This window comes from Malania oleifera, chromosome 4 (genome assembly GCF_029873635.1).
Source record: "Malania oleifera isolate guangnan ecotype guangnan chromosome 4, ASM2987363v1, whole genome shotgun sequence".
Taxonomy (NCBI): Eukaryota; Viridiplantae; Streptophyta; class Magnoliopsida; order Santalales; family Ximeniaceae; genus Malania; species Malania oleifera.
Genome location: NC_080420.1, coordinates 40,436,098 through 40,447,337, shown reverse-complemented (window position 1 = coordinate 40,447,337; position 11,240 = coordinate 40,436,098). Strand labels below are relative to the sequence as shown.

The 11,240-nt window shown below is 36.7% G+C and overlaps 1 long non-coding RNA gene across 1 annotated transcript; it reads right to left on the bottom strand.

The window, feature by feature from the left end:
- Nucleotides 1-323: 323 nt before the first annotated feature.
- Nucleotides 324-1,848, bottom strand: LOC131154027 (uncharacterized). The gene is made up of 2 exons (XR_009136305.1): nucleotides 1,606-1,848; nucleotides 324-706 (listed from the first exon to the last, which is right to left on the bottom strand). It is a non-coding gene; the product is annotated as an uncharacterized LOC131154027 (long non-coding RNA).
- Nucleotides 1,849-11,240: the final 9,392 nt, after the last annotated feature.

Below are 11,240 nucleotides of genomic sequence, written 5' to 3'. Positions count from 1 at the left end.
TGTGAGGTTGGTCAAAAAGATATAAACTTCCCTTTAGCAGACTTGTCTTTTTGCAAAAAAATATGAGGGAAAGTTTGTGTTTGTGTGTGTGTGTGTGTGTGTGTGTGTTTTTTTTTTGGCAAACCTCAAGGGGGGTATTTATAAATCTCGAAACCTTTGAAGGGGCAGAGTAATGTCTTTTTATCAAATTTTACGGATCTTTTGTCCTTTTATTTTTTGATTTTTTGATTTCATACAAGACCAAAATAATTTTGTTTTGGTCTTATTATATCTTTTGTTTGAGTAAATGCGATTGATCTCTCTGTTTGATAAAAAGAAACAAATTGTTTGGGATTTAAAAAAAAATTCATTGATTTATTCAGAAGTTTGACAAGGAAACACAGAATGAATGGTCGTGATCAGCTCCATTGTTAGACGAGCAAAACGTTTAATTGTAGAAATGGAGACCATTAACCCCGTTTGGTAAATTCAACCACCTACCCTTCACCCACTAACTTGGCTGCAACACTGTCGTAGTCTTCTCCTGCCCAATTGCTAGTTGCCTCTTAGCTTTTAGCTCGACTTCCACATCAACCTTAGATGAACCCATTAATAATAAAAGGTATTCCATCCAGAAGCCAAGGAACGGTTGGCCATCATCACGAACCATTTTTAGAGCAAAGGTGCTATGTAGCTTTGTAGACATGAACTACACTTTCCATCCTATCTACAAATCAAAATCAAGCATATTAATCACCTTTTATTAATTGATTCTTAATCTGAGTCCTTGCTTTTCTTTGTTTTGCTTAGATATGCAAATTTAACGACTTTAATTTCTAATTGTTGAATTGAATTAACTAATCAATGAGTCAACTTTTAAATTTAATTACTTCAATTTCCAATCCTAGACAAGCACCCTCATTTAGGACCCCCAACATGCCATTCGACATGTAGAAGAAATGGTTGCTTGGGGCGGGTGAGGTTGCCCATTGTTGCTTGTTCTAGCGATCACCGTATGCTTGGATATTGACAAGAACTCCTACTTGAAGAAGTCATGAGAGCACGTGCTTTTGCTTCCACGATCACTACTTATCCTTGTCGCCATCTCAATACTCGATGACAATCATGCCTTGGCAACATTGAAGAACTTGAGTTCCAATCTGGTGTTGACCCACTCATGTTGGTGCATTTATTCTACTTGGGAAGTTGTAGCGTCGTGATGCATGCGCAGCCTCGAGCATGCATATTTCTTTTATTGCTGCTCCATCTCAATGTTCCTCTCTAATATATATATATGTACACTGCTTTGTATAGCTGTGAGTGTTTGAGAAAAATATACAGAGTGAAAAAGAACAGAGAGTTGTGTGTGAGGCAGAGATGTTTGTGCTGAGAGTTGAGTTAAGCTGTGTTACTCTTCTCTTGTATCTCTTTTATTGATCTTATAGTGAGATTCCCTCTTTCTCGTGGACGTAGGCTGAGTTTGGCCGAACCACGTATTTCTTTTGTATTCTCTGTGTGATTGTGATTGTGTTTGTGTTGCTGGATTCATCCCCTTACAACAACTAGTATCATAGCTTGGAAAGGGTAAGGAGCATTATTTAAAAAAAAATAAAAATATGAGCTTACCTTCGGGTTCGGCGACGTCGAGACGAAGCTGGGACAACAGTCGCAGAGGCTTCATGCGCCGCCATACCAGCTCCTCGAGTTGCTTCCTCGTGAAGATCGCGCACAGCTACTGATCGTGTTCGTGTTAGATCTCTTAGCCGCGAGAGTGGTTTCCTGGTGAGGTCCTGCAAAGACCTCCATTTTTTTTTTTCACTGACCTGTGATGGAGAAAGGTGAAGAGGAAGATTGAATCTTCTCCACCAAGTCACAAAAGGTTTTATTATTATTAAACAATAAAGGAGTTTTTTTTTTTTTTAAAATTGGTCACATCTTAACTTTTCTGCTTTGGAGTCCATTTTGCATTGGAGAAGCTGTGTGTAGAAGTGTTTGTTGACATGCCCTAGAGATTCCAATTTTTGTCCACATCACCAGTAGGGCCCACCTGCCACGTCATTAGTGGGGCTCACCTGCCACATCATCAGTGGGGCCCACATATATCGGGTCAGACTCATTCCTAGCTATTTTGGCCGTTTTGGACGCATTGGTGTAGTTGATTTTGCCAAAATCAGCCTCTAAATTGTTGTTTTATAATGAATGACAATTTATCCAAGTTCGGCATGGAGAAATTTAACAGTCGTAACAATTTCAGTTTATGGTAGAGTACAGTTAAGGATATCTTAATTCAGCGTGACTTGATCAAGTCGCTAATCGGGAAGAAGCCAAAAAATAGCAAAGATGATGATTGGGCAGAGATGGAAATGAAAACGGTTAGTACTATTCATTTATGCCTGTCAAATGAAATTAAATATTCTATTTTAGATGAATCATCACCTGTTGAGCTATGAAATAAATTATAACAGAGATACATGTCAATATCTCTAACAAACAAGCTATTTTTGAAGAAGAAACTCTATCAGCTAAAAATGAAAAAAGGGATAAATATTTTTGATCACATAAATGACTACAACAAGATCATGACCTAGTTAATGAGTCCTGGTGTAAAAGTTGAAGAAGAAGATAAAGCACTTCTTCTCCTAGCATCTCTACCACCTTCTTATCATAGTCTTGTCACTGCATTGCTTGTTGGTAAAGAAACCTTGAATTTGGAAGAAGTGATGGCTTCACTACAGGATACTGACACCCTAAGAAAGTCAACCGTTATCCTCCAAGGGCGTGCCTTGGTCGCACAAGGTGAGAAACAGACCAGGGGTAGAAATCAAAACAAAAATCAAAACCATGGAAGATCTAGAAGCAAATGGTCCAAATAAAGAGCTCCAAGAAATTCCAACAACACTCAAAACAAAAAGAAGATCGAGTGTTGGAATTGTGGCAAGATTGGCCACTAAAAAAATCAATGTCGATCCCAGAAGAAGGAGTCAGAAAATAAGACCGAAGCAAATGTCGCCTCTTCTTTAGGACAAGGAGATGCACTGTTATGCTGTTTGGAAAGGAAGGGAGAGTCTTGGGTATTAGACTAAAGCCTCGTTTCATGCAACAAGCAACAAAGAAATGCTTAACAGGTATGCACTCAGAAATCTTGACAATGTTTATCTTGGTGATGACAAACCTGGTGAAATTGTAGGAAAAGGAGAAGCAAAAATAAATTTGATAGGTACTACCTGGAGTTTGACTGATGTCAGATATATCACTGATCTCAAGAAAAATTTAATATCTGTTGGATAGCTTGCAAGTAAGGGTTACACTACAACCTTCTGTAGTGATAGTTGGAAAATTTCCAAAAGTGTAATGACATGCTTGCGCGGTAAGAAAACTAGTACTCTTTATATGACCATAGATGCTTGCATGTCAATTTCAGTTGCTGCAGGGAATGAAGATTCAAACCTATGGCACCAGAGACTCAGTCACATGAGTGAGAAAGATTTGAAAATCATGAACTCAAAGGGAAAGATACCAGGTCTCCCGTCAGCTAATATTGACTAATGTGAAAGTTGCATCATCGGCAAACAAAAAAGAGTCAGCTTTTAGACATTTGATAGAACTCCAAAGTAAGAAAAATTAAAGCTGGTGCACACCGATGTTTGGGGATTGAGCCTAGTTTCATCCATTGACAGGAAATCCTATTTCATAACCTTTATTGATGACCATTCCAAGAAGGTATGAGTTTATTTCTTAAGACATAAATCTGAAGTGTATGATGTTTTCAGGAAATGGAAGGCCATGGTGGAAAATGAAACAGGCTTAAAATTCAAAAAGCTAAGATCATACAATGATGGTGAATATAAAGATAGAGAATTCAAAAGGTTTTGCTACGAGCATGGATTAGATTTGAAAGAATCGTGCTAGGTATACCCCAATACAACGGCATAGCAGAACGTATGAATAGAACCTTGACTGAGAGAGTCAGAAGTATGCGATTACAAGCAGGTTTACCAAAGCAATTTTGGGCAGAATCAATCAACACAATTGCTTATCTAATCAACCGAAGTCCATCAGTATCATTGTAGTTCCAGTTATTGGAGGAGGTATGGAGCAAAAAGGAGGTAAGACTTTCACATTTAAAAGTTTTCGATTGCATTGCTTATGTACATATTAGTGATTAGGCTAGGGGCAAGCTTGATCCAAAATCTCAAAAATTCACACTTCTTGGATATGGTGAAGATGAGTTTGGTTACTGCACCTGGGATGATCAAAATAAGAAAATAATCAGAAGTCGAGATGTTGTTTTCAATGAAAACATTATGTACAAAGATGCGACATCATCAAGTAATCCCGTACTATATAACCTTGATATTGTAAAGTTGGATGATTTCACTAATAGCAAAGTGGCACAACAGACTATCGATAATTCCCAGACAGAGGAATCTATTATAGAGGAGTGCTCTGAAGCACCACAGACTCCAACTCCAACACTGAGGATGTCTTCCCGACTGCATGTACCGAATAGAAGATATCTGGATTATTTGTTACTGACTGATGTAGGTGAACCAGAGTGCTATAATGAAGCATGTCAGGTGGATGAGGTCAGCAAGTGGGAACTTGCCATGAAAGATGAGATGAAATCCCTTATCGACAACAAGACTTGGGAGCTAGCTAGATTACCCAAGGGAAAAGAAGCTCTTCAAAACAAATGGGTGTACCGCATAAAAGAAGAGCATGATGGTTCGAGAAGATACAAAGCAAGACTCGTGATCAAAGGTTTCCAACAAATAGAAGGTATTGACTACTTAGAAATCTTCTCACCAGTTGTGAAACACAACCATTCAGACAATTTTGAGCATTGTTGCAGTAGAGAATTTACACCTTAAACAGTTAGATGTAAAAGCTGCTTTCCTCCATGGTGATGTAGAGGAAGAGATATATATATATATATATGCATCAACCTGAAGATTTGCAGAGAAAGGCAAGGAAAAACTTGTCTGCAGGTTGAATAAGAGTTTGTATGGTTTGAAATAGGCTTTAAGGCAGTGGTATAAGAAATTTGATGGTTTCATGCAAAAGAATGACTACTGAAAATGCAACGCTGATCATTGTTGCTATTTCAAGAGGTATAAATCAAGTTACATAATCCTTTTGCTTTATGTTGATGATACACTTGTTGCAGGATTAGACATAGACGAGATCAGAAAATTAAAGAGGCAGTTGTCCACTGAATTTGAAATGAAAGACTTGGGTCCAACAAAGCAGATGCTTGAGAATTACTAGAGACAGGAAGAAGAGAACCTTGCAGTTGTCTCAGGTCGAGTACATCAGGCAGAATCTCAAAAGGTTCAACATGAGTGATGCTAAGGCAGTTAGCACACCATTAGCCAGTCATTTCAAGTTATCAAAGACTCAGTCTCCAGAGTTAGAGGAAGAGAAGAAAGAAATGGACAAAATTCCATATGCTTCAGCTGTAGGAAGCTTAATGTACGCCATGGTTTGCACAAGACCAGATCTCAGCCATGTAGTGGGAACCGTTAGCAGATTCATGTCGAATCCAGGAAAAATCCACTAGGAAGTAGTAAAATGGATATTTCGATATCTCCGAGGTACAATTAACAAATGTTTGTGCTTTAGAAAAAGTGATCTAAAATTGTAGGGATACATAGATGCAAACTTTACTAGCAAGGTTGATCACAAAAGAAGCACTACTGGATATGTATTCATAGTAGGTGCTACTACCATTAGTTGGGTATCATAGATACAGAAAATCATTGCTTTATCCACTATAGAGGCAGAGTATGTGGCCTTGACCAAAGCGAGCAAAGAGATGATTTGGTTATAGGGTTTGTTGACAGAGTTGGGTTTCAAGCAGGTGAAAAGTGTTTTGTATGGTGACAGTCAGAGTGCTATACACTTGGTGAAGAATTCAACATTCCACTCAAAGACCAAGCACATTGGAATTCGCTATCACTTCATCAGATCTCTTTTAGACGAAGGGGTATTAGCAGTTGAGAAGATCTTTGGCAGTAAAAACCCAGCAGATATGTTGACAAAGACAGTGACTAGAGAGAAATTGGAGTTATGCTCAGATTTAGTGGGTGTCCTAGATCTATTGAAATCATCCAGAAGTTGATCCCTGCATGTGTACCTCAGTAAGGGGGTGCGGGCACTCTCTCGAGGGAGTGTGGACACCTTGACTCTAGGGTGAGGTCATAGTGTTGCAGCATTAGAGTAACAGACACTTGGTTGCTCCCACATGTTTGGAGGGGGTGATTTGTTGACCTACCCATGTGGGTGCATTTATTCTGCTTGGGAAGTTGCAACGTTGTGGTGCATGCGCAGCCTCAAGCATGCATATTTCTTTTATTGCTACTCCATTTCAATGTTCCTCTCTGATATATATATATATGTACACTGCTTTGTAAAGCTATGAGTATATACAGAGTGAAAAAGAACAGAGAGCTGTGTGTGAGGCAGAGAGGTTTGTGCTGAGAGTTGAGTTGAGTTGTGTTAATCCTCCTCTCTTGTATCTCTTTTAATGATCTTATAGTGAGGTTCCCTCTCTCCCATGGATGTATGCCGAGTTTGGCCGAACCACGTATTTCTTTTGTGTTCCTTGTGTAATTGTGATTGTGTTTGTGTTGCTGGATTCATCCACTTACCCCCTAACATCTGGTAGTGCTTATCAGGGACCTAGGTGAGGGTGCTTTTGAAGTTAGGCTAGGAGTTGTGAGACAATGGGCAATTTTGAGGGAGAAGATAGACGATGTAGTGGCAAAGGATTTCACACCTTATGAAAGGCCATGTGATACTAACTAAAGAGCTTAACTAGGTAGTCAAAGATTATCGCAATTTACCATAAGAACATATTCATAGCATTTGATTTAAAAGTATGCAAAAGCAATACACAATTCATGAAAATAAATGGCAAGCGGTAAACATTGAAGAACACAAGTTATTAACAAACACCTTCATAAGCAATGTGTGTTTAGTGAGGGAAGCACGTAGGCCAAATGTGATTAACAAATGCTAGTGAGTTTTATAAGATTGATGAATACTCACCCTTTGCTAAAAATTTTTATAAGTTATTTTAGCTTTAGCACTAAGCTTATGACCCTGAAAAATGTTGCTTGTGACTTTTTGGTCCTCTTAGCCTAAGTATGTAAAGCCAAGTCTGAATCATTGAAAACCTTAGAGTACTTGGCTAAGAATTTGAAGAATGGGAAAGACATAAGATTACAATAGTGAATAACTGAGGGGGAGCATTTCTCTTTAAAATTTTATGACTCTATTAAATGCTCTCATGCTCATAATCACATGCCTTTATGAAAAATAGCTTTGCAGATTACTATCCATAATGTATTAAATGATTAAATTTTCTCGATGGATGATTTTATTTTTGTTTTATTTTTTTTACTTGAGCTACCTGATTGCATGCCTATATTGAATGCCACTTGCATAGCTGATGCAGTGATGTGAATTATATGCTAGTAGTGGATCTAGGTTGTTGCATGCTTAAAATGATTTACTTGCTGAAAACAACTAGGTTTTGATGGAAAAATATTCAATTTATAGAAGATATGCTACCGAAATTTGGCTCAATTTTTCCCAAAATAAAACCATGTGATAAGATGATTATGATAAAAATAAATGTTAAAAAATGTTTTTGAAAATATGAGTGAAAGATAAATCAATATTAAACTTCATCGTTGCTTAATCATCGAATATTTAGAGGAGCTGAGCTCCATCCCTAAGGAAAAAGCATAAAGGACTCATATGCATCTTACGTAGTCAGTTTTTTGAATATTGAGGCTCTTCTGAAAAGCCCTGAACATCATGTCTAAAAGTCTATGTTTAGATATGGATTGTTCTTAGGGCTATGAACATTAAATCATGCCTTTTGACTCTATGAGTCCAATCCTATTTTGATAATGACAAATCACATAGTATCTTACTTGTGCATTGAGATTGTGAACATGATCATTACTTAGCATGCACGGAAGGTAAGGAAGTCATGGAAGCCATAAGGAACTTAAAGCATATACAACCTGACACACTCCATAGAATTAGAAGAGCGAAAGGATGAAGAAGCTTCGAGTTTTCAATTGTAATGGGTATTTAGTATTGTTTGTATTTACGTATCTCATATGATGCAGTAGGAAGTTCAAAAAGACCTAAACTGACCTTAGGACACATGCATTTCATGAAAAATCTATTTACATTAGTTTTAGGTTGGATAGACATTGTAGAGGCACAATAAGTTTGAAAAATAGAGGCCTGGTCAACGAACATCTTGGCCTCGACGATGAATTCTTAAGGGCACTAGGCGACGAATGATCTGCTCTTGTCGACGAGAAAATACCGAGAGCTCAAAAATCTCAGACAGGCCATTTAGTGACGAACTCATGTTCTCGTTGGCGAATGAGTGTTGAACACTCGTCAACGAACGTGTGCACTCATCGACGAGTATGTCATGCTGAATGATAGTCCACTGCAAACACAAACAAAAATCTTTTATTTTAAATGGTCCAATGGCTAGAAATCTTTCAAATGGTGAGAACACTTATAAACATAACCTCTAAACCCTAGGGCATCACTTTGTGCATACTTCTTGAGAGCTTTGAACGTATTACAAACGTCTTGCCTGCACTCCAAAGCATTTACATCAAGTTTAGGCATTTCGTGCGTTGAGTTTCAAGATCAAATGACGTTCACTCATATCTTTTGCAAACAACTTGGGTATTGAGGTTTGGAAAACAAAGTATCATTTTTGATATATTGATATTTATTCTCAAAGTTTTGTACTCTCACAATCATATTGTTAAATATTTCTTGAGAGCAAGAACTTGATTTCTTCATATATATTTTTACGTGAAGAAATTTTTAAAGGGTTTATCAAAGTTTAAATATTTGAAAGTATTCACTTTTATTCAGAGTTTTCATCTCAGCTCAATTATTGCAAAACATATTTGATTAGATCTTTGAAGCAAACTTGTCCTTCAAATAATTTTATAAAGATCATATAGTGGATTAGATCTTTGGAGCATATTTATCATACATATTTTATACAACAATCATTCATCATTTATTGCAAAAGAATTTATTGACCATATTACATACACTCAACTGAGCTTAATTTTATATCATCTGAGTATGTATTAGGATTTCAATTATACTCATTAACTTGTTAAGGAGCATTTGAGTTTTGCAGAAAATTGTGATTATATTGTTGTATTGACAGTTCGGGTTGTAAACCAGGTTGAGGAGGAAGCTACACCTTTTGTAAGAATTGGATTGTAATGGGAAGCTTCGTCTTAGTTAAAGGAGCAGGATTAATGGAATCCTTGAGTGGGTTGCTCAAGGCGAGGATGTAGGTCGGGTTGGCTGAACCTCGTAAAAACTGTTTTGCATCTCTCTTTCCCTTAACTTTTTAAATTTTCACTTGCATTTACTTCTGTGGTTGTTGTGTATATGTTAACTAGTTAGTACGTCAGTACTGTAATTAGGTAGGATTGATTGATTAATAAATTCACAAATTAAAATTGATAAGTTGAGAAATAATGAACTGCTTGTCATCTAAGTTGTATGTGTATAATTGTAAGTAGTTCAAAATTAGAACTTGAGTGACACAAATCTTAAAATACCCAATTCACCCCCTCTTGGGATTACACTTACATTAACATTTGGTATCAGATCACTAGGTTACATAGACTTAATAGTTTCTTTGTAAAAGATCACAATGACACACATCGGTGTAACCCCATTCGGTGAGGGACACTCATCCACACGACCACCCATCTTTTGTGGCGTAAATTATACTTATTGGAAACAAAGAATGTGCATCTTCCTTAAAAATGCTGATTGGAAAGTATGTAAGATTGTCTCCAAAGGAGACCATGTCCCTATGAAAATTATAGATAAAGAAAGTGTACCTAAGACTGAAGAGGAATACACAGATAATGATTGGAAATCAGTTCAAGTTAGTGCCACTACTATAAATCTTTTGTACTGTGCTTTAGATGTAAATGAGTTTAATAGAGTCATGGCTTGTAAGACTGCTAATGAAATTTGGGAAAAGTTAGAAGTCACCTATGAAGGTACCAAATATGTAAAGGATAGTAGGATATATAGGCTCACTAGTGAATATGAAGCTTTTAAAATGAATGCTGGTGAATCTATTCAATCTATGTACATGAAATTCACCCATATCACAAATTCTTTACATGCTCTTGGTAAAACTTACCTCACTTATGAGATGATCAGGAAAATTATTAGGGGGCTACCACTAGTCTGGGATGCGAAAGCCACTGTTATAGCTGAAGGAAGGAACCCAAAAGCGATGATAGTAGATGAGCTGATCGGGTCACTCATCATATACGAGCTAACAATAAATGAAAGGTAGAGTGAGTAAGATAAAACTAAGAAAGTGACAACCCTCCAAAGCATCATCCAGCAATTCCAGTGAAGAAAGCAGTTTAGAATTAGAAGATAATATGACACTTCTAACTAATAAGTTGTAAAGTTCCTAAAAAAGAACATGAAGTACACCAGAAAATTCCAGGACTCAAAAACAGGAAAGGGAGAGTCAAGCAGAAGGAAGCAAAAGGATGATCCTCTTATGTGCTATAACTGCAGAGAAGTTGGGCACATCAAGCTAGGTTGTCCCCAACTAAAGAAAGTATCCAAAAAGAAGAAGAAGGCACTAAAGGTTGGTTGGAATACACACAGTACTAGTAGTTCAGACTCTGAATCTAGTGATGACCAGATTGTGAATCTATGTCTGATGGCTCACGAAGACCATGAGGTACAATATTTTTGCTTTACCTCATCTTATTATTCCAGTAATTCATAAAATGAAAGTAGCATGCTTTCTTATGATGAATTGCAATAGGAAAATTTTTATACTCTGAAAATGCTTGAGAAAATGACAAAGATGATTTGAAAACTAAACTAAAGGAATTTTCAAAACTTTTGGAAAAACAAGATGAATTTCATTCTTCTATAATAAAAGAAAAGGATTTGAAAATTATGGAGTTAGAAAGAGAGATAGAAGATAAGTCAAAAGTTTTTCATAAATTTACAAAAGGCCAAAATGATCTTGATAAAATTCTTAATGCTCAAAGAAACTCACTTGTTAAAGAAGGACTTGGTTTTAATGTAAAGGAAAACTTAAAACAAAAACATCTTCTCATGAGCTATTTTGTAAGAGAATCAAAATCTTATACTCCATCTAAAGACAATTATAGATATACTACATGCTTCAAATGTAAGAA